This window comes from Equus asinus, chromosome 30, assembly GCF_041296235.1.
Source record: "Equus asinus isolate D_3611 breed Donkey chromosome 30, EquAss-T2T_v2, whole genome shotgun sequence".
NCBI lineage: Eukaryota > Metazoa > Chordata > Mammalia > Perissodactyla > Equidae > Equus > Equus asinus.
In genome coordinates, this window is record NC_091819.1 from 1,063,532 (window position 1) to 1,090,868 (window position 27,337).

Below are 27,337 nucleotides of genomic sequence, written 5' to 3' on the forward strand. Positions count from 1 at the left end.
TGACGGATGAAAGACGGCCAGCGCATCAAAGGCCGAAGCAGGGGTGTGCAGGGAGAGTGTGGGAGTCTGGGGCAAGGAGCCTGGACAGGTCAGCAGAGGAGGGCCCCCGAGGACTCTGTATGCAGGCCAAGGAGGTGACATGTATCCTGAAGGCAGGGGAGAGTGCTGTGGGTGAAGGAAGGACGGATCCCTGATGGGCCGCCTGGAGCGGGAGCATGCAGGGGCCGGGTGCCTGTGGGGAGGCAGCCGTCCGGAGGCCGGCCAGGAGCACGGAATCCAGGAAAACTGAGAGCATTGCGGGGCCTCGCGCGTGCCTGGGAGGGAAGGTCAAGGCTGACCCCCAGGTGTGGGACGGACAGCGAGCCCCTCACCTGCGCAGGAGACAGGACGAGAGCTTGGTGCGAGAGTGGGAGAAAAACTCCGCTCTGCACACCAGGGACTCCACGCACCATGGTCATTTGGGTAGAAATGCAGGGAAGGGCTGTCTGCGGCCCCTGGGAAAGGCTGCAGCTGGACACGGAGCTATGGGGGCAGAGGGGGGACGCAGGTGAGGCCCAGGAGCCCCCACACTCTCGACAGCCCGAGGGAGGGGCACTTAGGAAGACAGTGGAATGAACACAAGGAGAGGGCAGGTGGCTGTGCTGCGGGTCATCAGAGCCCACAAAGGAAAAGAGGAACTGGACCTGCGTGGCCGGAGTTAAATGTCACTCAGACAGTCAGTCAGCAAACATTAACCAGGGCCTCACGGGAGCGAGATCAACTCGGAAGTGACTTATCTAGAAGACTTCCTGACCAGGAAGCCTCCGTCTTACCCAGAGGGGCCCCAACACACTGTGTAAAGAAAGGAATCCCGAGGGGCCGCCCCGTGGCTGAGTGGTTAAGTTCACGCGCTCCACTTCAGCGGCCCAGGGTTTCACCAGTTCGGATCCTGGGCGCGGACATGGCACCGCTTGTCAGGCCACACTGAGGCGGCATCCCACATGCCACAGCCAGAGGCACCCACAACTAGAACATAACAACTATGTATGGGGGGCTTTGGAGAGAAGAAAGAAAAAAAACAGATTGGCAACAGATGTTAGCTCGGGTGCCAATCTTTACTCCCAAGAAAGAAGGAAGAGAAGGAAGAAGAAAAGACCCACATACCCTCAGACAAGGGAGGGAAGCGTCTGTGGACTTTTCAAAATTTTATTTTTCCGGCTTCTTGCTGTTTATTCCTTTTGTGGGGACAGGAGACGTGGTGGCTGGGGGGCCGCGCTCGTCTGGGGTGCAAAGTGTCACACGAAGACGCAGAGGGACGTCCAGAAGTCAGATCAGCCAACGACTCAGCTGTCCCCTTTGCTGCCGCCCCTGCCCAGGCCCCACGGCAGAGGAGGGGCCAGGACTCCTGCCTCCACGTCCCGCGCCCTCGGGAAGAGGGGAGAAAGGACTGCGGGAGATATGGGGGGTACCCCGCCTCATCCTGGGCATCACGCCGTCATCCTCGGAACTGTGCTGCTCTGACCCCGCTGGAGAACGGCCCCCTGACCTGTCCCAGAGTGGTCAGGTCCTTCCCACCTCCAGATTCCCATGGCGCTGAGGCTGCACCTCCTTCTGCCTGTGGTGTGGCTACTTGGGTAAACAGAGCCACCGTCCTCCAGATCATCACCACCATGTGCTGAGCACTAGCCAAGTGCTGGGCCCCATGCTGAACACCTGAAATAATTACCATATTTAATCTGTACCTTATTACCCCAAGCTCAGAGAGGTAGAGTAACTTGCCCAAGGACACACAGCTCATGAACACCAGCCAGTTTCCAAACGCAGGTTTGTCTGACTCCAAAACGGAGACTCTGAATCACACGTTTGGGGAGCCTGACAGCATTTAACATGGGAATAGATCCTGGCGAGACCTGCCCCAACGCTCTTAGTTTTCAAAAGTGGAAAGTGAAGCCCAGAGAAGTCGAGTGCCAAGGCCAGTGCTCCACAGTCGGGTGCACGCCAGCACTGTGCAGGCCCTGGCCCAGGGCTGGCGTGTGGGGACTGAGGATGCATTAGCCCTCCGCCCCTTCTCTACACCCGTGCATACACCCGTGTTGCACCCAGGAGTGTGCCTTGCCCTCGATAAACGCTGATCGCTCCCTCTGCTGGTCCTGAGCGTCCTGGGTTCCACCAGGACGGTCACAACGTCAGAGGCCACTAGGTGGAACCAGACGTTCAGCGATGGAAGTTAAGGGACGCCTTGACTAGCCCCGGGGGGCTACCTGGGCCCACCTCCTCCAAAGACACTCGGCTGAGGGAGCCGTCATGTGACTGGCAGGTTCCCAGGGGCCGCCACCTGGGGGGCAGGTGGGGATGGACCTCTCCTTTCCCCCAAGCTCCTGAGGGCGCCCACTGTGGGTCCCGCAAAGGCGCGCCTCTCCCGTCCCTGCTTCTGCTCCCCGAAGGCTCCTCTCCCAGGACCGGCTGCAGCCCTCATCTGGGGGCCTGCCCTGCAGAAACCGAGGCCCTCTCAGCCCTCAGACCGTCTCTCCCGTCCCAGGAATTCCCCAGCCTTCTCCCTGGGAATTTCCCCAACGCCGGCTGCGGAGAAGGTGCTCACCGAGGAGAGACAGGGCAGGGGAGAGGCCGGACTGTCCCCGGGCATTGAACCGGGCTGAGGTGGCAGTGCCACCCAGGAAAATGAGAAGAGCTAACGTTCTGTTGAGCAAGTCCACGCGCCACGCATTCTCCAGCCGAGAGCATCTTCCGGAACGAGACCGTCCGGATTTAGCTCTTAAAATGGCCCTGCCACTTGCTAGCTGTGTGCGTGTGACTCTGGTCAGTACTTAACCTCTCGGTGCCTCAGTTTCCTCATCTGTCACATGGGGATAATAACAGGCTTGGTGTGAAGATCGACTGAGTTCATGCGTGTAAGTCACATTGTATGCACTAAGTGTTAGCTACTGGCTGTGCAGCTCATTTAATTCTCACAACCACCTTACGAGGCAGGGTACTATTATGATCTTCATTTGACAGGTTTGGAAACTGAGGCACAGAGAGCAGCTGGCAGCCAGAGAGGCAGGAAGGGCAATTCTGAGACGAGTCCTCCCCTGCCCGTGTTCTGGCCTGAACAGGGACAAGCGTCTGGCCTGCACCTGGCACCAGACTACGCAGGGGGGTGTGGACACTCTGACCCCCTAGGTCCCACTGTGCCAGCTCCCCATGCTCCGCTCCTGGGCCCAAGGGGCCCTCGGGTTCTGCTTTGGAGGACGGGCGGAGGGCCACCAGTGGGAAAGTGGCTTCTGAAGCTCAGGGGCTTTGGGACCCGGCCCAGCTCTGCTGCCAGGGAGCCCTGTGATGTCGATAACAGCAACTTCACTCGCTTTACCAATACTGGTTGAGGACCTGCCACGCACCAGGCCGCGTGGAACACGCCGGGGCTGTGCCCAGCACGGCACGACCTCTGCCCCCTGAAACTCACGCTCGCGTGAAGGAGGCCACCACTGAGAAAACTAGCCCCAAATAGCACAACTCCAGACCACGAGGAAAACAAGCGGGGGGCACTCCATCACAGACCTCTCTGCCCTTCTGCTGTCCCCTCAGTGAAAGGTCAGGGTGCCGTCCTGGCCTGGGGTCTCCCGAGGATGCTGCTGCAACGAGAGGTGGGTACCAGGGAGCTGTTTGACCAGGTGGCAGCTGACGCCGGTGGTTCTCAAAGTGTGGTCCCCGGACACCTGGAGACTTCCCTGACGTGCAGATTCTCAGCCTGAGCCGTCGGGAGCTCCTGGGGGCCCACAGCCCACGTGTCAGCAAATCCTCCGGAGGAGCCGATGCCCCCCGAGCGTGAGAACCAGTGGGTGAGGCAGTCCCACTGCGTTGTGATGTGTCTGTGAGGGCTGCTTTCCCAGCAAGGCCGTGCTTGAAGGACGGATGGAGGGAGGGACCCGGGCCTCGGGGCTCCAGACCTCGGCCGCGCTGCAGTCCATTGAGCAGGCCGCGTGTTCCTGTCTGCTTCCTCGGCACCCAGCCCTCCGTAGATGCCTGACACAAGGCCCCTTTCCTGGGCAGGGGGGGGGGGGGGGGGGGGGGCGGTCTCTCACTTTACTTTCCCAGCCGTGGCAGCTGGGGGCCCAGGGAGCCAAGTTCCAAACTCACCTCTCCCCTCCCCGCTCCTACAGCACAACCAAGGCAGGCGGGAGGGTTCAAAGACGGGGGAAGGCTGGGGACGCCAAACTGACACACGCACAGCCAGCACAAGGACCCCGGTGCTCTGGCCAACGAGGTGCCTTCCTACCTCCCAGATCCCAGAGCCCTCCATCGCTGTCCCCGGCGGGCACCCAGCACTGGGAGCTCACTATGGACGCTGCTGTGTAACGGGGTCATGGGACATCCTCCCCTGCTCACCTAGAGACTGCCCTCTGGGCTGGGAGTCCCTGGTCAGGACCCTTTCAATACAGCATGACTTTCAGGACCCAACCTGTTGGCCCCATCAGAACAAAATCCCACATTTTCATGAGATATACACACACAGTCGGGGGGAGTAAGTCGTGTCCCCATTTGTTCCACAAATGTTTGTGGAATGCTGTTCTGTGCCAGACACACAATTGATGCTCAAAGCGTTTGTTACTAGAGAACAAGCAGCCACTGTTTGAACTCCTCCATTGACAGACAGCTCACTACCATGCGAGGCAACCCCTCCCCATTCTAGACGGTTATAATAGTGTGGAAACGGGACTCCAGGAAAACCCACCCGTCGGTTCTGGCTGTGTCCCATGGAGGAGACAGAAAACACACACACACACACACACACACACACAGAGGATCTGGGTGTGAGATCCGCTGGGCAGACTTAACACCAACTCCATCAGAAGCAGGACGGGCCCCAGCAACAGGCGGAAGAGTATGAGGGTGGCCGGCAGGACCGGAGTGTGGAGGCAACCAGCCGGGCTTGGATGATCAAAGAGGGCTTCCCAGGGAGAAGCCTGGGACGGGGTTTCTTCCGGAGCAGAGTCTGGTGGGAGCGAGGGAGCTGGCTTGGCAGGAAGGTGGTGGGGCTGAGGCTCCGGGCAGGAAGGTGGCAGGTATGGAGGAAAGGTTGATTCCAGGAAGACCCAGCCCAGGGGCTAGAGCAGAATGTCACCCCCCTGGAGGAGAGGGCCTGGCCCCCAGATCACAGGACGAGGCAGTCGAGGAGTTGGGCAGTGGGGCGGTGGGTGAGGCTGGAGGAGCCTGGAAGCCCTTGGAGGGCCATCCTCTGTCTGCCCCTCCCCAAGTGACCCCAGGCACGTGAGGCCTGAGTCCTTGTCACGTCAGGCTGTCCCTGCTGGAACCTCCTCTGGATGGATCTTTATCCCCTGGAGGCTGGGACCTACTTCTGAAGCCCGGGGCGGGGCAGGAGGGTGGGATAAAGTCTTGGGGTGGGCCAAGCCTGGCTGTGACCGCAGGGGTTTGGATGCAGCCCGGGCAGGTGGGGGAGCATCCCAGTTTCTGTTTAGACGGTGACCGTCTGGGCCATGAAGTGAGCTCTCGATGGCAGTTCCAGGTCCTGCCTCCGAGCTGGCTGACCCACAGCCCCCAGCCCCCTGCCCTCAGGTCCTGGCTCTGGCCGGCCCTCCCTCCGCAGCCCACACCGCACAGCCTCGGGGCGGTGGGGCCAGGACCAGCCGATTATTCGTTGCCAGGTGCCCTGGCCGGGTCCTTTCTGCTCTCTTGCCCCAATGTCCTGACACAAGCTGCCAGCCAGAGCTCAGCTCAGAAGAATGCAGCCCGGAGCCAGGAGGAGGCTTCACCCTTCCCCATGGCATCTGCCTGGGCAGCCGGCTGGGTGGGTGCTGGGGGAGACAATGGGGAAGTTTCCCACTGAGTGCTGAGCCCAAGAGCACCCCGCCTTCCTTCCTTTCTGTCTGGGTTGTCCTGGACGCAGCGTGAGGTTAGATTCACACGTCACCATCCCCTCGCGCCCTTGCTGTGTAGCCTCGGGAGAGTTCCTTGACCTATCTGAGCCTCACTCACCTCTCTGGACTGTAAATGAGGTTAGTAAGGCGTTGCTCAGAGCCCATTCTGAACACTGAGTTATGTAACTAAAGGGGCGTGCCCGACACAAAGGGGGTCTTTAACAAATGTCGGCTCCCTTCCTCTCTCCCTTTATCCCATCCCACCCTTATGCCTCACCCCCAGTCCTGTGCTCTCAAAGGGCAGCGCTGGGATCTCCTCCAGGCCTGCTGTCCAGCCACCGGGCGATGTGGCTCCAACCCAGATCGCTGAGGGACTTCAGCCACGCTGCCAAGACCCCAGCATCCGAGGGACCCAGGAACGGGCTCAGGGGTTCCCCTCCCCCTCCTAGGGGAAAGGCTTACTCTATGCCCACCTTAGTCGTTGCCCCAGAGCAGGATGGACGAGAGCCAGAGGGTACTTCAGAGGGAGGATGACAAAGGCGCCTGGCTGCACCTCCCCTAGGAAACATGAGGATCCCCGTATGCAAAGGAGGCTAAAGGTGGGGCCTGTATGGCCCTGGGATCTCAGCCCAGCCTCTGTTCCCTGGAACTGGCAAAGCCAAGCTGGCTGCCAAGATCTTGGGTGAGACGTGACCTGGGGATGAATGGAATGATTTCCAGCCACGGGCAAGACTCCTCTCCCTGGACCGCAGGGGTCAAACCTCGCTCCCTCTGAGATCTCCCAGGATTCGTTCCCTCTCTCTCTCTCTCTCTCTCTCTCTCTCACTCTCTCTCTCGTGTCTAAATCAGCACCAGAGTCCTGTGGGTCTGCAAGTCTCACCCGCAGACCTGCTCATCATTTTGCCTGGATTTGGGTCGTCTAGGGAGCTGAGAGGGGAGCCCAGCCCCTCCTCCAAAGCGACCCTACATGAGTAGAGTGCAGGGACGCCATGCCTGCCCCCCACCCCCACCCCCTGTCTCCCCAGAGCCTGCACAGCTCCTGGCACAAAGTGTGCCCGCGACACACACTCACAGTTTTTGTCCTTAGCAGGGCTGTGCCGAGGGTCAGGGCCACGCCCTGGGCTCGGCGCTCATGGCCAGTGCGCCCTCCCCCGGAAGGGCCTGAACAGGGGCAGGGGGCTCTCCTGACCCCTCCAGGTTACGCTGGAACAGATCCAGACGGTCCCCTCTCCCTCTGCTGAGGTCCCTCTGGCGCCCAGCCTTGAGCTCCAGCACCTAGGAAGTAACACCACCAGCTCAGCCCCTTCCTCCCGTGTCAGAACCCAGAGCCCAGTTCTCTCAGACCTGGGGCAGCTTGCAGGGCAGGAAGGTTGGGAGACAATACAAATTCATTGCCCCTTCCCGGTCTGCCTCTGGCTGCATCTGACCCACCAGGGCCACCAAGGCGGCACTACCCAGAACGACCGCCAGGCGGGGGGCTCATGAGGAAAGGTCTGACCAGGCTCCCGGCCCTTTGGCAAGATGCCCCTGCCAGTGACACCAAGATCCATGTCTGCCTTTGGATGGAGAACCCTGGTGGCCCCGGCCCCCAGCTGTCAGCGGGGCTTTGCTGGGAGAACTCAGCCCCCTTCACGCTCGTGTTCCAAGGACAATGCACCGTGGGTGCTTCCGTTTGTTTGCTTCTGTTTCTTGTTTTTGCAGAGGACGAGCGAACATTTTGGACCACTATTGACCTAAGGTTCACAGAAAGCCAGCCCTGGACACTGGAGAGACATATTCAGGTCTGTTGCAATCTCCTGGGCCTTTTCTCTTTTGCCACGTTCTGACCCGTGGTGGAGGAGAATGGAGACTGCCGTGACCCTGGCGGGGCCAGGAAGGGGCACACGTTTTCGTCTGTGCAGGTGCACATTTATGCGTGCGTGTGTGTGTCTGCGCTCAGTGTACCTCAGTGTGCATCTCCCTCCATGTGAGAGTCACAGAGCTCTCCATGCGCAGCTGTATAAAAAGGTTTCTATTTCTTTCTAGAATGTTTGGGGCAGGGGTGTGGTCCAACAGATGGCTAGCAGGTTATAGGTGTGTCTGGTTGGAAAAGGTACCTGGCCCAGGGCCCTCTGATTGGCTGTCCGTGAGTCACCGCAGTTGGGTTCCTGGAGCGAAGCTAATTGGCTGTCCTGGAGTCAGGTTCATGCCCTACCTTATCTTCAGAGCCTTCCCCTGCCGGCTCGGCCCAGACGGACAATGTTCCCGGTGTCGGCAGTGACTCCCGGTCAGTGGGCCCTGCCCTTTGGGAGCTTTCCCAGCAGTGCATGGGGCGGCCCTGACCTCGAGGTGCCTGACCCTCCGCCCTCCTCTGCCCCGTGGCACCTGCTGTGGGAGTGATTGGAGGGGCCGGCGGGCCGCTGGCTCTAACCTGGCAAAGTCACAGAGGGGTTTCCTTGGCTCCAAAAGACCCACCTGAACTGGTTGGCAACATGAAAGTGTTTGTGGGTAAACATTCTAGAAAGTAACTCCAGACTCTGGGAAGGGCCTCTGGGGACTTGGGCCGGGGGAACGTAGCCCAGGTGCCTCGGCCGTCTGGCAGAGAGCAGGACAGAGGCCGGTGGAAGTGGTCTTCTGCCCTGGTTTCCCAGACACAAGGGACCCCGGACTTACAGGCCACAGGATGTGTCTGCCTCCCGGTCACATGTACACACAGAACGTTTCACTTTTCCTGAGCCCTCCGTGGGCGTGGCTTCATGCCCTTGCAAGAGGGCGGGGCCCAGACAGTTGTCCCATGTTTGAGACGGACCAAGGAAGGCCCTGGAGGGGACACGCACTGTCCAGGGTCACAGGTGGAGGCCAGAAGCCAGTGGGAGTGGATACAGGGCCATCTGCCCCCATGGCACTTGACAAAGCTCGCTTTCTGCCTGGCCACTGAAACAGCTGCAGCCCTCGGTTCTCCATTAGGGGCCCGGGGACCACTCAGCCCCAGTACTGGGAGGAGCTGGCCCTCCCCTCTGTCTCCCTACCTGAGCAGGATACAATCTTTGTGTCTGGGCAGTGGGGGCAGTCAAGCTGGGGAGGCCTTGGCAGGCCTCTTGCCAGCTCCCTGTGGCCGCTTGGCCGTCTGTCGGTACCCTGGACGCCCCGCTCCCCCCACCCGGGCTGGCGCAGTTGCCATCCAGGGTGCCTGGGCAAAAAGCCAGAGGAAATTTTCCACCTGCCTGGCTTCGTTGTCTGCTCTGTGGGCTGGAGCCTGGGCCTGGAAAGGGGCAGGCCCCCTCGGGTACCTGGAGGACAGCTCCTCCCATGTCTGGGGCTGCCTCGCTCAGGAACAGCCAGCTCTGGCCTTTTCCGCGGCAGCCGACAGGGTCTCTCTCTTCCTCCTTCGGAGAGACGCAGGGGCTTCATTTGGCCCCGGGCAGTGAAGCCCACCAGGGTGAGCACCGAGGCCAGGGTTAGAGGAGACTTGGCTCATCCAGTCGAGCCCCTGCCTTGTACAGATGGGGATACTGAGGCACCAAGAGAGAATTGACGTGACCAAGGTCACAGAGGGAGGAGGTTGCCGAGCTGGGACTCAAAATGCTTTCCACAATCCAGCGTCCTTGACACACTTCCAGGCTTCCCCAGGGCTCTCCTGTCCCCTGCCCGCGCTCCTCCATCCCAGGCCGACCCGGGCTGCCCAGCCCCTTGCACTCCCAGCCCTCTCTTCTTGGCACAGGGTCTGTGGGCTGGGCTGCCCTCCACACCCCCTCAGCGTGAGAGCAGCTCTGGGGGCCCTCACTGCCCCCAGGTGCTCCTGGGCTGGCTGAGCTCTGCCTGGTGGCCTCAGGGCAAGGATGGGGCCAGAGCTGCCCTAGGAGCAGCCTGATTGACGACTGAAACTACTGATGAGGACTGGTGACCACGGGAGGCCGGAAGACTCGGGGGTGAGGGGGAGACTAGGGCAGAGAGCCGAGGACTCAGCAGCGGGGCGGGGGCGGGGCAGTGCTGAAATGCAGGGCCCCTGGGAGGGGTGGGGCAGGGGCCTGCTGGCCCACTGGAGCCTTGGTCCCTGCCTCGGGCTACCAGCAGGGGACAGGGTCAGCTCTATGATTGTGTTCCTGTGTCCCCAGGCCCGGAGCCGTCTATCTCTCCCTCCCATGGTGAGATGACACAGGTGCACCTGCTCCTGGGAGAAAACAGCAACTGGAAGGCCCGGGGCGGGGGTGGGAGGAGGCTGAAACTGGGTGAGTCACGTTCTTGCTCTGTGGCCACCAGGGACTAGACGGGGCGTGGAGGATCAGGGAAGGACAGCTCTGGGCCACACACAGCCTCCTGCAGGTCCCATTCTCCCCTTCTCAGGGACTCCTGCAAAGGTCCCCGGAAATCCCCTACAAACTCTTCATTTTACTGAATTAGGAGGCCGTGCTCTAGAGATGGCCCAGAGAGGACAAGTGACTTGTCTAGACACACACAGCATGTTCGTGGTCTTGGGACTGCTGAGCAGTGGGTTCAAATCTCAGAGCCAGGAATAGAACTCCCTGCACGCTTGCCCTGCTCCCGCCCCGGGTCGGACCCGCTGCCTACTGGGGAAAGAGGTTTGTAATTATAGTCATTGCTAAACATGCAGTCAAGCCACAGAGCTGCCCTGGGGACACAGAGGACATGTGGCCCCTCCGTCTCCCTGACGTCAGCCCTGTGTCACCAGTCCCTGGGAGCCCTGCCCAGTGGTGTGACGTCACGGGGCTGAACGGTGGCACCCTGGAGAGGGGAGGGCGAGGGATCCGGGTGGGGTGAACCAGCCCTTCGAGGGGTAGCGAGCTGGCTGCAGGGGTGACCCAAACTCCCGGGTCCTCCTGGATGCCCACCCCGTGGCCCTGAAACCCGGCTGCCTGCTGCTGCTCCCAGGGGTGACTGAGTCAGCCGTCCCTCGCCAACTTATGAGTAACGCAAAGTCAGGCCTCCCTGCCTAGGGAGGGTTGTGGTTATGAGGGTGGAATTTAGAGAATTCGGAGTATCGGGTCATCCTGGCAGATCTCAGCTTCTCACCCGTCAGCTGAGACCTGGTGGGTTTCTGGCCTTGCGGCACCTCATCCGTAAACCAGAACGAGGACAGCCACCAGCGGGATGATCGTGAGGGTTAAACAGGATGCCCTGTGTGTCCAGCAAGAGGCCGGCGTGTCACCTTATGGGCTCACTTTTTGTGTCAGACACAATAAAAATATTATAGAAAAGGACTCTACTATTAATAATGATAATCAAAGTCCTGAGCCTGCGTTTATATCTCAGAAGAATAGGGTAGAGTGCTTGCCTGCCGTGTATTCAACAAACTTCTCTGGGAGCCAGTGAGGAGGTGCCCCCTGGCCGACGGCCCGTGGAGGTAACGTGGGGTCCCCCTCCAGGGGTGGGGACTCGGGGTGACAGCGAAGAGAGGAAGGTCAGCAAGGGCAGGAGCTTTCTGGCGACTCCCAGGGCCGACGCACTCGCCCCTCTGGGACTCCTCTCAGGCAGCTTTTCCTCCTGGGTCTCTGCATTCACCCCAAACCTCTTCCTTCCCATGGAGTCTCTCCTCCAGAGCCCCTGAGGGGCTGAGCTTGAGCGGCACCCTCTCGGGCAGGTGAGGCGCCTCTCCGAGCCCCCGCAGCGCTGGCTTCCTCTCGGCGTCCTCTGTCCGGTGCTCACGGCAGCATCCACATTCTCCTGACAGCGGTCCTTGCCCGTTCCCTGAGGCTCCCTGGGCCAGGGTCTTGCTTCTTGAATTCCCAGCAGAGATGAGAGTAGAGGTTGGCAGCCTGAATGTGTAGGAGAAATGGGTTCTCCGGGAGACACACGTTTCTCTGGGTCCTGTGCCAGGAAAGGCCTGGCTGCGGGATAGCGAGTGCCCAGGACCGCCGTGGCCGATGCTGCTGTCCCGTCAGGACTGTAAGAGGCCCCTGTCACCCACCGCAGTGTCTGGGCTCAAAGGATAAATTTTACAGTTGTCTGGACGTGAGAGCCCCGGGCAGGAAGCACCGTCTGGCCAGCCAGAGATTTCGTGCCGCTCTTATTGATGGTTTCCTGTCCTGATGCCTTTGTCCACTTGCCCAGCTGTGCCCTGGGATGTGAGCGCAAAGCCCCGTCCAGCCTGGGCCTCGGTGATGAGGGGAGGGAGCAGCGATCAAGAGACCTGGGCGGAGAGAGACCCGTGAGCTGCGCAGTCCAGCAGCCCCTCCCCATGACGAGCTCCTCTCCTCTGACACTCAAGGGGCATCTGGGCTTATTTCCCCCAGGAAAGCCCAGAATAAAAAGCAGTAAAGGCACACAGATGAATTCTATAGCCCGGCACACATGTAGAGAGGAAATTACCTTACAGTCGGGGCCATGCGTGTCTCTAAGTCTCGAAGCGTCCTCAGTGGGGCCAGCCTACCCCTGGAGTGGGTCTTCTAGTGCCCAGGGGAAAGGTGTGGAGGCCGGAAACCCTCCTCCCAAGTACGTGCAAACGGGGGCCCTTGAACCAGCAGGGTCTCTAAGGACCGCAAACACACACACGGGGCCGGACGCCCCCTCTCCCAGGAAGGGTTGTAGGGTGGGGAGCTGCCTGTCTGCTTCTCCACGGCAGCCCCCTTCCAGCGGGGAGGCCTGTTCTGTTTTCTTTGCAGTGAAGTGGGGACGAGAGGGAGAAAGAATGAGTAACCACGGCAGCCAATCCCGGAATGAGACATCCAGGCTGGGAGAAACCTGGAGGAGGAATCCGGAGGGCACCTCCTTCAGTTCATTCAGCAAACATTCTTTAAACCTCACAGGGTGCCAGGCACTGGGCTAGGCCCTGGGGGTACAGAAATGGAAAAACAGTCCCGCCCTGTGGAAGCCGACAGGCAAACTCCTGCTGGCAGTGACCCAGGAGGCTGGGATGCCAGGACAGAGGGAGCCAGGAGTGCTGCTGGAGCCCAGGAAGTGCCCAAACCCGGCCGTGTGGTGGGGGCGCTGGGAGGGGGGCAGGTGCCGGAGAGCCCACCTCTGACCTGAGCAGCGTCAGCCAGAGGAAGAGGAGGAGGTTGGTTCAGGGAGGAGAGACAGGCAGTTTGGGCACAGAAAGACGAGACAGGGAAGACCGGGATATTGTAGAACTCTGAGTATTTTAGTGTACCTTCTCACGAAAAATTATCCAAAATTTGGAAATAAGACAAGAAATGACTGTGTGGTCTTTCAAAACCGTCCCAGAGTATTGCTGAGGCGTCCCAAGGACCCTGGGATGCTTTAGGGACCACAGCTCTGCAGTGACTTACCATCCTGCTGAGGCGGGCCCTGGAGGGGGCAGGGAGGGAGCTCTGTGAATTCAGATGCTAACTTGTAGGAAATTGATGAGTTGCAAATGGTTTTTAGCTGGAGGAGAAGATGACGTGAGAAGGTTACAGCATTATCGTCTTACAGGATGTGGACCAGTGTGTCCCCAACTTGGCGCTGCGATTCCGGGATTCTTTCCCCACAAACTCTATACACGTGGTCTCCTGCACCCTCTGCTGAACCAGCTCTATGCCTATTAATGAGTTAAACAAACCTTTGCTGTGCGCTTACATTGATGTGGGAGATCCTTGTCTTCGACTTTGTGGAAATTATACTTTGATGGAGAGCATACGAGGTCGTGGGAAAGGAGGGCTCCGCGTGTGTCACTAAAATAGAGGGGAGAGAGGGTGTTTAACGTCATAGGACACCAACAAGTGGTGTGGGTAGTTTCTTATAAACAAACCTGTGTTACCCAGCCCAGCAGTGCCATGGGTAGTATCCACAGGGAATGAAAGCATTTGTCCACGCAGAGACTTGCATGGGGACCTTCAGGGCAGCATTATTCATACTCGCCAAAACCCAGAATCAACCCAAACATCAGCTGACAGGTGAATGGATAGCATAGTATAGTATATCCCGCAGTGGATACTGCTCAGCAAGAACGAGGAGAGTCTGCTGGTATATCCAATGTGACGAGCAGATCTCAGAAACGTTACCCTGGTTAAGAACAGCCGGACAGAGATGAGTCCTGACACTATTTATAGCCTAGAAAAGGCAGAACGGTAGTGACAGAGGGAAGACCAGTGGTGGTCTGGGGCTGGGGAGGGAGGGGGAGATGGACCATGAAGGAGCTCTGGGGGGACTGGGGGGTGATGGAAGTGCCTGAACTTGGTTGTGGTGGTGGGCACAGGGTTGCATGCATGGGCAAAACTCGTCAAGGCAGACACTTAAAAGGAGTGAATTTTATTGTACGGAACTGATATCTCCAGTAAACTGCTTAAACAAAGAGGGAGAGGAGAAAGGATGGAAAAGGTCCAAAGAGCATGGGCTGGGCAGGAGGGCTCCCGAAGCAGCAACAGGGCGTGTGCTCTTCTGCTGAGATGGGAGGGAGGGAGAGGAGGGCGGGTGGACAGGCAGGGTCTGCAGCAGGGAGCAGGGGTCCCAGCTCTGCAGTGGAGACGGAGAGCACTCCGCTGGCTGTTCGGGCCTTCCGTCTCCTGCAGGACGAACATCACTGTAGCTTTTCAGAGGGAACAGCAGACAGGCCCCAGAGGGCTGCCTTCTTGTCTTGACTGTCTGTACCGCTATGGTTAATTCCCATAAGCTCTCGACTCTCAGGTTCCTCATCTAGAAATACGGATATTCGTCCCTTCCCTGCCTCTATCAGGGTCACTGTGAGGACAAATCAGAAAATGCACAGGAAAGCACTTTACTGCAGGGCCATCGATGAGGCAGGTGAGAGACGAGCTGCGGCTCTTATCTGTTCCACACGGGCTCACTCTGTCCTGCTTGTGGCTCGTTCTGTTACGATCTCTGTGCAGACAGGGGCCTAATGGAGACGTCTATGTTCTGCACAGTCCCTGGGGAAGTTCTCATCCCACAGAAGGTGGCAGAACCCTTGTGACTTTTAGAGGTCTTTTCAACAAGGGATTTAAAACTTGAGGGCTCTTTTTGGTGGCATTTTCTGCTTCTCTGGGCCGAGTGGCACCCTGCTGCTCATGTTGATGATCGTGTGGGGGAGGAAAACCTTTTCCTCTACCTCCTTAGATTCAGTAACTGGGATGTGCAAATTAAACGAAGAAAAGACAGATTAACAGGACAAAGGGCATACAAATTTTATTTGACATCAATATTTTAATTTTTATGTGCATGAAGACCTTCGCAGAAAAGAAGTGAATGGGGCCAGCCCGGTGGCACAGTGGTTAAGTTCGCACGTTCCACTTCTTGGTGGCCTGGGTTTCGCTGGTTCGGATCCCAGGTGCGGACATGGCACTGCTTGGCAAGCCGTGCTGTGGTAGACGTCCCACATATAAAGTAAAGGAAGATGGGCACGGATGTTAGCTCAGGGCCAGTCTTCCTCAGCAAAAAGAGGAGGATTGGCAGCAGATGTTAGCTCAGGGCTAATCTTCCTTAAAAAAAAAAAAGAAGTGAAGATGCAAAGAGAGAGTTAAACTTGGGGGCTCATATACCGTTTGAACAAAGGGTGATAAAGTGTGAAGTGAGGTCTGGCCTTCTGGAGGTGGCCCATTGTGGGAAGGTTAACATGGGGGGGAAACTAACAGAAGAGAAGGGTTATTCAGTAAGGGTTTAGCTTGTGCAGGCTCATCTTGGCACCTTGGTCTCCATCTGCAGTGACAGATGGTTCTTCCTTTCCTGGTGCCAGAGGAAGGACACCTCCACAAGGGGAATTTATGCCCTGCTTTTTTAGGCAGACAAGACGAGGACAGAGCGCTTTTCCTGTGTCTGCTTTTTCTCAATTGCCTTCAGTTCAAAATAATCTTTACGCCCAAGTGGCGTATTTGGGGGGCACGTCCTGACCCACTTCGATGTCTAACAGTGACTCGGCACTTTCCGTGTCCCAGGCTTGTTCTGAATGTTTCTGATGCCTTAACTTGTTTAATCCTCCAAACCTTTGCAGTGAGTACCGTGATAAGCATGCCCGACTTACACGCGAGGAACCAGGGAGCAGAGAGATTGTGAACTTGCCCGCAGTTCTCCAGCAGAACCCAGAGGAGCAGAGCCCAGATTCAAAGGCAGGCTGTCTGTCTACCCCAAGGGCCTCCTCGCCCAACCTTGTCTGCACGTCAGCCGTTTGCAAATCCTTTGATCTCAGGGCCCCTTTAGACTCTTAAAAATGATGGAAGACCCCAATGATCTTTTGTTTATATGGGTTATATCTATTGCTATTTATCAAGTTAGAAATTAAAATGAACGAATTTTAAAAATCTATTTTAAAATGGCAATAATAAACCTATTATCTGTTGCAAAAACAACGTTTTTATTCAACAGAGGACTTACATAGTCCAAAACAAAAAATTTCTTGAGAAGAATGGCATTGTTTCACATTTTCCCCAGATCTCTTTGGTGTCTGCCTTTAATAGCACAGAGATGGACGCACCTCTCTGCTTCGGCTCTTCCTCTGCTGTGGCGTGTTGCTTGAGATGCGTGAATAAAACCCAGCTTCACACAGATGTGTGAGGGGTTGGAAGGGCGAAGAGTATTTAATATCCTTTTCCTACATTGTGCACATCCTTTGACACGACATCAATACTCAGCAAACGGACTCTCTTAGAGGCTGGTTGCGACGTGGACTGGAGGCTGGATCAGTGACCTTTGTACTCTGTGACGTTAGCATCCGTTGTTCTGTCTTGGTGGATAATTTTCGGAGTGATGGACATGTGCTGTTAGTTTCATGGGTGTAGACAAACATCAAGATTTATTAAATTGTACAATTTCAATATGTGCAGTTTATTGTATGTCAATTATACAGCAATAAAGCTGTTTAAAAACAAAAACCACCCCCACAGCCAGATTGTCCTGACTTAGAAAAGCAACACAGCATGAAGGAAAACAGCAAATCGGGGTTTGTCTGGCGCTTCGGAGCTGTGAGCTTGGGCGTGGTCATGAATTCAGTCGTTTCACAGGTATTGAACGCCATCAGGCTCTCCCAGGTGTCGGCCTGAAGCAGTAAACAAGCCATGGTCCACACAGCAGCTTACAGCTGGTTGGAGGGACAGGCGGTGACAAAGCCGGGTGGCACAGAATAGCTCTGTGGAATAGCTGGGAGGGGCAATTAATCCAGGCGGGTGATCAGAGAAAGCTTCCTGGAAGAGGTGCCATCTAAGCAAAAACCTTGGTAGGCATACTTTATGAGTTAACCAGGCGAAGACGGGAAAGATGAGTTTCCCCAGCAGAGGGAATATAACTGCAAAAGCCCAGAGACGTGCAGAGTGGCTCAGCAAGCCTGCGGTACAGCAGAGATAGCCTGTGGGAGGAGAAGGAGGGTGCCAAGAGAGGTCTGCCATCAGGCCCTGCAGGGCCTGGTCCAGGAGAGCAGCGGAGAGCCACGGAAGGATGTTAGCTAAGAGCACTGAGATGAGAGATACACTTTAGAAGGGTTTCTCTGCTGCAGAACGGAGAATAAATTAGAGGGTCCCCGCGTGCGGGAGCAAAGCTGAGGCCTGGAAACCAGCTAGCAGGCTGTTACAGGGTGGTCCAGAGGGGCCGGTGGTCTGCGAGCAGGTAGGCACGTTGGATATAGAAAGCAATGTTTACAATCAGTTTTAATGACAAAGATAAGGCGTGTTCTTAAAAGCAGAGCAATACGGGGGGCAGCCCAATGGCGCACCGGTTAAGTTCACACGTTCCGCTTCGGTGGCCCGGGGTTCACCCGTTCGGATCCCGGGTGCGGACATGGCACCACTTGGCAGGCCATGCTGTGGCAGGTGTCCCACATACAAAGTAGAGGAAGATGGGCACGGATGTTAGCTCAGGGCTAATCTTCCTAAAAAAAAAAAGCAAAGCAAACCGACAGCATTTCAAGTAGAGACTAAAGGCCACCTCCGTTCCCAGCCTGGAGAGAAAGCCCCTGAGGGACCAGCCTAGCTGGAGCAGACCCGGCTGAGCCGCGGGGTCCGGCCGCCTCGGCAGCAGCCCCAGCTGACGCAGCTTCTCCACCGGGACCCAGGCCGCCTCATCCTCATCCCGTGAAGTGCTCTGGGGGTTCTTTTCTGAGTTCAGCCTAGATTCTGTGTTTGGGGCCCCCCCAACAACTCTGGGAGTTACCTTTACCCCTTAAAAAAAAAATCTCCTTTTGCTTAAATGGATTCTATTGTTGTAATTAAGAACACTTGAGACTTAGGCAAAGGGATGACTAACCGGCAAGGGGGCTGGAAAGAGCTGGAACGAGGCTGAGAGGTCTAAGTTGGGTTTGGAGAGAAGAAGGCAGAAAGCTGCTGATAGACAGAGGGACAAGGCAGCCGCACTGGGACCAGAGGTTTCAAAATTCTGTTAGAAATAGACTAGAAGAAGCTGTGGGGGACCAGGGAGGTCACGGGCCATTTGAACCTGACTTAAGCGGTGGGGCAGTCCCCAGTGGTGACAAAATTCAGGATGCGGTCATGAGACGGATGGTTGAGCAGGAGACAGATCTTTGGAGTCTCGATCAAGGAACGAGAGGTTCCTGGACTGGATGGGGTTTCTCTGCGGGCTTTGAAATCACCCAGAATAATGGCAGGAGGAGGAGAGACCCCCAAAGCAGGTCCCCTGTTTTATTTCGGGGTGGCAAAAATTACACTCAGAGACTGAGACTGTCTTTGCCAAAATTTTATTTATCGCGGGGCCACTGTGGGATTTATAATCGTTTCACAAACCAATAGGATAGATAGAATCAATAGATAGAATCGTTTCACGAGCATACAGGATAATGTCTCTTAATAAGCCAATAAAGGAATAACAACGCACTCCAAACCAACGACAGATTAATCACACTATTGTTCCAGGCCAGGGGAGATGAAAGGAATAAAGTCCAGATTTAATCGAGGTGTGCCTTCCCAACAGGGCGACTTGACCGACCGAAGAGCTGACTCCGGGGGCCAGCGCAAAATAAAAGTCCCCTGTCGCTAGAGCACATTGCTAGGGAACAGGCGTCGGTGTTGGCGGGCAGGCTGATCTCCATCACAGCCGCTGTGTGGTTTGTCACCACCACCCATAAGGGCATGGCTCTGCCACAGCAGGAGTTAATGCCCCACAGTCCTCAGAGAGTTTATTTAGGTCAGTAAAGACTGCCCCACCCAGACCGAAACTCTGGGATAATTCTCACAAACCCTGGGTATCTATGGTCTGAATGTCCCCTCCCCACTGTCACTTCTCCACGTTCACACTGACCACCCCCGGCAGCGCTCGTCCTCAGCTGGGGTCCCGAGTTCTTATAACGACAACAGGCGAGATGATGGCATCCTGACACGACTTACTTCATTCCTATATCAAAACGCCTTTTTGTTTGTTTGTCTTTGTCATTAGCAAGTGGATTAAAACTTAATTCACTTAAGTCATAAGCAAGCGGATTTGAAATCGTATCAAACCAATACACGACGTCCCCAATCCAAAGAAAGAGGTCAAGTAACCCGCAGGTCACAGAGCGGAGTGACAAAGGGAGGGCAAAGCCGAGGGCAGGGGCCTCACAGCAACAGCTGGACGTGACTCTGCTGTGCAATGGCCACGCAGCGCCTGGGGGCAGGGAGTCACAGACACCCCAGGGATGCTGCTGGGAAGGGGGTCCCAGGGGAGCCGGGTTCCCTGTTGAAGCCATAGGTGCTGGGACTACTCCCTGAAAGGGATGAGTTGAGCATGTAGAGTTTTCACGGATCAGAACTTTCAGATGACAAGATGGAAAGGTCTAGAAGACAGGGAGGCAGTGGAAGGCTGAGTCTGGGGAGAGGAAGCTCAGAACAGCTCGGGAAGAAGCATACAGAGAGCGGAGCCATGCCCTACGTTTTAGATGGTGACCTGCACGCCCCAGGGGGTGCTCAGGGCTCGGTGGCTGTGTGACCTCGCTCCCCAGGGAGGACAGTCTCCAAAGGAGGCTGTTGATGAGGATGGTGGTCTCTGGGGGAGAGATCAGGCCCAGACAGGGATTCTAGACCAAGTGGGGAAGTTACTTACCTCCCTGACACTCAGTTTCCTTATTTGTAAAATGGGTACAAGAATACCTAACTTGCCAGGTCATTGCAAGTTTTAGAAATACAGATAAAACAAGGCATTTAACCAAGTGTTGGCCCCAGGTATGTTCTCAGTAAACACCACATGCTGGTTATGCTTGTTGTAATCAAGTCCCTGTGGGGAGGCTGAGGCGTGGAGGAGAGATATATGGGGTGAGGTCCTAGGGCTGGAGAGACCTCGACTGGCGTCCTCAGGAAAGGTGGTCCCGGCTTCTCCTGGGACCCAAGCTTTCACTCTCTCTCAATCTAGAGTACTGGAAACACAGAGGCACCCATCACCAGACAGGAAGTTTTCTTCTCGGGGGACCATCTCTCACATCCCGTTGCCCAGAGCCCAGGGCACCCCCGAGGCCCTGCCCTACCCTTCAGTGCCCCTCCCATCAGTATCTCTGATCCACTAAACGCCCTGCCCACCCCACACACCTCTTAGCCTGCGGCAAGGCAACATCTTGGCGGGAGGAGTACCCACGGGCAGCAGAGGAGGGTCATGAAGTCCTCGGCCAGCCGCGGCCATGGTGACAAGCTGGAGGCCTGGGCACCGTGGGGAGCCGGCCCAGAGAAGAGCCTGCTCCTTCTGCCCTCCATCCTGTCTTCCTGGTTGCCCTTTGCTCTGCTGCCCTCCCCCCAAACACACCCCCAGCTCTGCACCTGGCTCAGCCCGTTTCTGTCCCTCACTGGCTCTCTTGGGGCCCCATTTCACCCGTTCCCACCTCTTTCTGAAAAGGGACAATAAGTTTTAAAAATTTGGAATGTTATTAGCATTGGGGCTCAGGGCAGGCTGCCCCAAAATATCCCACAATGACATATTGATTATTTTGAATTTAAGTTACTTGTTTTGACATAAAAATTTGACCTTCTTCTCTCTGTTCTCCTAAAAGCAAGAAATGAATCTCCCATGTGAAGGGTGCTCCCTGCATCTTTGTTCCCAGAGCCAGGGATTCAGGGCTGAGAAACTGCATAAACAAACCTTGTGACTTTTACTAATTTACTACCTCAAGCCTAAACTCTCCTCAAATTCCTCACTAATTACATACCCCAAACCTAAGTGTCTTTGTCCTGTCAACTCCACATAAACTTGTTGTTTCTTTATATAAAAGATATAAAAGCAGCCTGCTTTACCCATCTTGGGGAGCGTCACTTTTCTATGATCTCCCGTGCACAGGCATTAAATTGATTTTTCTCCTGTTAATATGGTCTTGTGTCAATATTACTGTTATTCATCTGGTCATAAGAACTCAAGAGAGGCAAAGGAGGGGGTCTCCCCTCCTGACATCAGTTTTACAGGTGTGCATGCATGCACACACCCCCATTCTCCATCTCCCCCTTCTATCCGTCCCTCCCCGTCTTGTTCCCGCCATCCCCCTGGACTGACTGTGTTTTTCCTCACTCCTCTCCTTCTCCCCAGGTCTGTTCCTGGCTGTCCCTTCAGTGATCTGAGCTCCCTTCTTGGCATCTGTGGGAATGAGATCCTGAACAGCCCAGCAGGATGCTGCTAAGTGGCACGGCAGAGTTGGCCTCTGAAGCCACAGAAACTTCACTCTGAATTCCACCCCGTCTGCCTGCCCAAGTCATGGAAGCTCTCCACGCCTCGGTTCCTTCACCTGTAAAATGGTTTGTGGAGATGCAGGATTAGTACCTATCTGGATTTCAGCTCAAGACAAGCCCACAGGATGACAGCTGATGTCCCCAGAGCTCATCTCTTCTCTCCCACTGCCTTGTCTGTCCAGGTCTTCAGTCTGAGACCAAGAACAGGTCACTCATTCAGTCCTGATGTCCCCTAGTCCTGGCATCAACTAGCTGGACCCAGGTACCAGCCTCCCTTGTCCGCCCCCCTGCATGCCCGCGGGCCTCCTCTGCCAGGGCAGCAGCCTGCCACAGCCGGCCCGAGCAGGACGGGGTTGGGAACATCTCCAGCCCCTGGCAGGGCCCAGTGTCAGTTTCAGGCCCTTCTGGGGTAGAAGGAGGTGTGGGGTGGGGCTGCCAAAGTCAACACAGCCCGTCTCCACAGGCGGGGCCTGGTTTGGCACCTGTGGACCTCGTTCCCAGCCCACATGCCCGGGTCCTGGCCTCTCCTGGGGTCGGCTGGGGTTTCTCTCCCCCCAGTTCTCAGAGTACAAAGCTTCTCCGTCTCCATCATGCAGTCTGCTCATCGCTCTCCAGGACCACGGACCTGCCAGCCGCTCCCTTCCCCAAACCCCAGACAAGCCCCTGGAGTATTTGTCCTCTGCACAAACACCTAAGACAGAAACTACCCACCCGCCACGATTCACGGCCACATTAGCGTGACTTTACCACTCCAGCTAAAAGCCCTGACTGTTCATTATAGGAACTTCCAGAAAGCCCTGCGAACTCTGCAGCAGTTTGCTCCCTAAAATTTTCACCTAAAATGCTCAGCTTGCTCTTTCCACGAATCCTTGACTTGCACAGTGATCCTCGCCCCATTACGTCAAGGCCCCTCACTGTGAAAGTCCCATCTGGAACCAAATTTCCAGCTCCCCATCCATTCCGACCTTGCCCACCCTGACCCAGGGGCTGCCCAACCTTATCCACACGGCGGCTCTTCACTGAGGGGAACGGCAAACGGGGCTTGTTACCGGGAGGTCGTGCTGGTGATGTTTGGGGAGTGGGAATTCGACACTTTCTACTCATCTTCTCCCCAAAATGAGCCGCTCTGGTCTCTGCAGGTGCAGCCCCAATGAGACCCCAAACCTGGCCACCACCCCTGAACAGCATGTGTTCTCAATTCCTCGGGCCAAGCCCAGCTCCCCGCCCTACAGCAGCCGCTGCCTGCCTAGGCCAGGCCCACCCAGGTCTCCTCACCTGTGGACAGAAGGGATGGGATGGGGGGAAGGGAGTGGATTTAACTAACAAATGGGTGAGGGTTGCAATTGGGGGTGGGCAGAACCCCACCCCTCCAGACTCTCTCCCTCAAATGAACGGGAAGGGGGCAACCCTCCCCCCGTCCAACAGCCTGATTTGTTTTGCAAAATTTGAGGGTGTTCTACACCCAGGCCCCAGGGAAGACGCAAGAGCAGGTGGAGACAAGGCCACTCCACACCCGGCTCCCCCCTCCCCACAGTGTGCGTCCCTTCTTCACTCTACTTCCAAATCTTCTCCAGGTCTCCTGGCCCCCAGACACTCTGCACCCCAAACCCCTAAGCCCTTCCCCTGGGACCTGTGTGCTCAGGTAAGAGAACCTGGCAAAGAGCAGCCAGCCCTTCCCCCAAACAGACGGGGCAGCAAACACCCGAGGCCCGCCCTCCCAGGGACCACAACAGCTGCATTTTGAGCCTGAGGCTGGAGCAATTCAGAAAGAAGCCCCGCCTCGCTCAGGGCCCAGACGTGCCCCCGGGGTGGGGGTGGGGGGGGGCAGCGGGAAGTTGCCAGTGCCCTTTGCCCACAAGGGGCAGGCTCAGCGGGAGCCACCCGCCGCCTCACCCAGCACTGCCCGCCCACCCCGGGCGGGGACCTCCTTCCTTCCCCCCCAGGGCTCCCTCCCGGGCCGGCCGGGTCCCAGGGCTGCTGCACAAAGAGCCCTTTGTCTGGCTGGAAACAATGCCTCTCCCCTGTATAGCAACACGGCTGTGTCTCATAATCAAGCTTTCAGAGGCTGGATCAAAGGGCACTCCAGCACAGAGTTGTGCTCGGAGCTGCTGACAACCTGTCATCCACCCTTAATCCTCACCTGTCCCCAGCCCACTGAGAGCACCTTTCTCCCCGGGGCAGGGCCTGTGTGCACCCTGGAGTGGAAGGGAGCTAGGGGGGACCAAGAAGGGCAGGGTGGGTCTCTCCCGCTGGCACCTTGGGCTCAGGTTACAGCCCCTGCCAGCAGAGCACTGGGTGTGGACGTGCAAAGAGGCACTACCTGGGGAGAAGGAGAGGGTGGTGCCTGGTTTGGCCCGGGGCCACCCCCATCTCCCAGATCCCCTGTCAGGCAGGCGGGTGGGTGGGGGCAACCCCTCAGACCCGCCAGAGCCTCTCGTCCCCATCTGCTTGGGCGCTGGGTGAGTCTCTGCCCAGAGACACAGGGTTTGGCCCCTGTTGTGCCCGCGGCTCTGCAGCCCCTGGCCTGTCACCTCCCTCCCCACCTTTGCCCACCTCCCAGGTCCTGTCTCTGCTCCCGCAAGGGCCACCTCGCCTTGTGGCCCTCCCCACCGGTCCCTGCGTCTCTCACAGGGGAACCAGGGACGGTATCCAGGGGGCCTTCCCTCCTCCGTCACCCTGTGTCCACCCCCTCAACTCACAAACTCCCTCTTTGCCTCCACCAGCAGACCCTTCGTATCTCTGTTTTGGAATCCAACAAAGACAAGCTCTAGACCATGTGGAGATTAAAACCAGCCCCTCCCTCGAGGCTGGAGCCCCCTCTCGGGGGCCAGCGCTGCAGTCAGAGCAGAAAATCACACGATCGCTGCTGGAAGAGGCGTTGGGCCAGTTCCTCCCGGATCACACGCGAGTTCTGCGCAGCTACCCCATCGTTCCTGGGAGATCATAGATTTTCTTGGTATTTCAAAATAATGTAAGCATCACTGATCTGGCCCGGTCTACATCATTTTAAAGATGGGGAAACTGAGGTTCAGAGAGGGGAACTCACCCAGCGGGCTTCGTGGTACAGCTGAGGCCACAAGTTATGGCATCACGACCATGATGTGGGTCCCTGCCTTTCCTCCAGAAGAGCCCTCCCAGCAGCCCCACCTCAGGGGTTTGTGACCTTTCACGAGGTCAAGGTTAATTCAAACGTCTGGGAGACACATGGTCAAGCAGAGATGGACCAGATAAGATCTGACCGAGGAGCCTATGAATAAATACATGGGTTCAACCTGCAGGGTGCAGGGCACTAAGATAGCAACAGGCTGCCTCCACAATGCACGACACACGTGCCGACCTGTGCTCGCGAGGAGGGGGCCCAGAGGAGCCTCGTGCCACCCCCGCCAGGCTGGCTGTGGGCAGGAGTTCAGGACCTCCGCTCCAGGACCAGGGGACTCGTTGAGCGTTCTGGGTGAGCCCCAGCTGAGGTACGAGAGGGACCTCACGGGTAGGTCAAGGACCGCAGACCACGTGTGACCTGGGCCCTGGTATGAGGCCTGGGCTCTGTGGAGACAGGCAGGAGGAAGGGGTCCCGTCCCAGAGACAGGACTCACGTCCCCACCTGCTCCTCACACAGCAACCAGACGTTCAAACCCTCCAGCGGCCCCTCCCACTGGGAGTCAGAGCTGACGTCCTCCAGGGCCCCAGAGATCTGCCTGCGCCTCAGACCCCCTCCTGGCCCCTGGTGTCCTCTTCGTTCCGCTTGCAATCCTGCTCCTTGGCCCCTGGCCCCACAGCCGCTCTGCCTGAGTCTCTCCCCACGACAGGCCCCGCTCAGGTCTCAGACCTCAGGCCTCTGCTCAGCCATTCCCTTAACCCAGAGACCACCTGGGCGAGCCCACCCAGGAGCCAGCCTTGCCCCGGCTCCATCCCCAGCCCTTCCCCCTGCTTGGTTTTCCTTCAGGGAACCGATCAGCCCCTGACATAATTATTTGACTTACTGTTGATTATATTTTTTATTTTATGTATATAATCTATTATATGGTGTAATATAGCTTAGTACAAAAATATTTCATATATCATTTATATATTTTTTAAATAGAATTATCATAAATGATTTTGTTAATTACATTTTCATTATTATCTATAACGTTGTTAACTCTATTTTCATTGTTGGTCTGTGGCTGAAGCGGCACAGGAAGGAGAATGCTAGACAAACCCCAACACAGCCCATTTCCCCACGTGGAGAATGGGAGGGACGAAGCTGCGTCTCTCAGATCCCAGGGTGGGACGGGCTGTGCTGGGCGGGCGTTGAGGTGGGGCCGAGGGGCAGTTTGGGGCGAGGCAGGGCGTGTGGGAGGCTGGCAGGAGGACCTTGGTGGGGCCCTGTGCAGAGGACTTCAAATTCCCAAGTGAGATGGGGCCGGGGTGAGGGCAGCCCCCAGGCGCGATGTCGCCTCCTCCAGCGTCTTTTCTGACCACGCACACCAATCACCTGCTGACAAGCGTCCCATTTTAATTCCCCATGTGGACACCCTGCTGATTTCTGGTCCCGTGCCTGACCTCCTGTGAGAACAAGGCCCCACAAGGGCAGGGGCCGGGCCTGCCTTGTTCGCCATTGCATCGGTCCCAGGGCAGCACGTGGCCGCAACCGCGACTCAGAGAAGCAGGTTGAGTGCAGCCCCGTGTTACACCTGTGAAACCAGAGCACAGAGACGTGAAGTCACTCCCCCAAGGTCGAACAGACAGGGAGTGGAGGAGCCAGGATTCATCCCTCCACCTGTGCTTCCCACTTATCGTGCCTGCCTCTCCCATCCCATCCCCACACTGCAGCCACCGTGACATCTTCAAAATGAAGTCAGATTCCTCTGATTCAACTTCCCATTCTGCATATGGTCATCTCATCAAACCCAGGCCAGTGCGGCTGCCTTCACTGCCTCTGCCAATCTTCACTTTCTCCCACCCTCACCCGCACCCCAGGGCCTTTGCACCTGTTTGCTTCTCTCTAGAAAGGTTTTCCCATGGCTCCTTCTGATAGTCTCCTTACAAAGGCCATCCTGACCACTCTTTAAAGCTGCCCAGTCCCTCCAGGGTCACCCTCCTCAGTGTCCTCCTTGCCATTTCCTCCACTGCGCTGACCACTCACTGTGATTATTGGTTTATGGTCTGTCCCCAAGCACCTGGAGCATAGGCCCCATGAGAGCAGAGACCACGGACGTTGCTGTGGCTCTGGTGCCAGACCTGTGCCAGGCACAAAGTTGACACGCACACGAGATCTGTTAACTGAATGAAAGCATGGAGGGACGCATTTGGGAAGAAGGCCCAATGGCAGCGAAGATACGAGATTAGAAAGGCAGGGTGGCAGCCGAGAGCCGTCCCACCGGGCAAGAGCGAGGCGGGCAGGAGGGCACGACCCCAAGGCTCCAGGCTGCACTGGGGAACCCGACTTGGGGGAGAGGGTTGGTTCCTGAAACTGGCAAGCCGGGAGAGCTTAACCCAGGGCATCGCACTCGCTTATCGACTTTCTCTGAAGCTGTTATCACTCTGGACTTCAAACAGCTGCCTCTTATCTTGGCCCAGCCCAGGCCGTTATCAGGTTCCAGAATAACAGCTTTCCAGGCTGCTAGGAGCCCAGTGCCAGGCCTCCAGCCTGGCGTGGGGAGGCTGTGGTGCCCGCCATCCCTTTACTCTTCGAGGCCGCGCTCCCGGCACCTAGGGGCCTTCACCACAGTTGGGAGAGACAGGAGGCAGGTGGCTCCTCCGGGAAGCCACCTTGGGCACGGTTAGAGCTCAGAATTTAGCCCAGGGGTCCAGCCGTTCTCACTAACCTGTGAGAACAGGTGCTAGGCCTCATCTTACAACCTGAGTCAGGGGTTCAAGCTTTACGATAGGCCCCCTGGAACCCCAAAATGCCCCAGGCGTCAGACCCCTCTGAGAAGGTCCCACTCTGCAACACCCTTCCATGCAGAAGAGAAGTCGGCCGGGGAGAAGCAGCCCGAGGGGGCTTGGTCCGCCTGT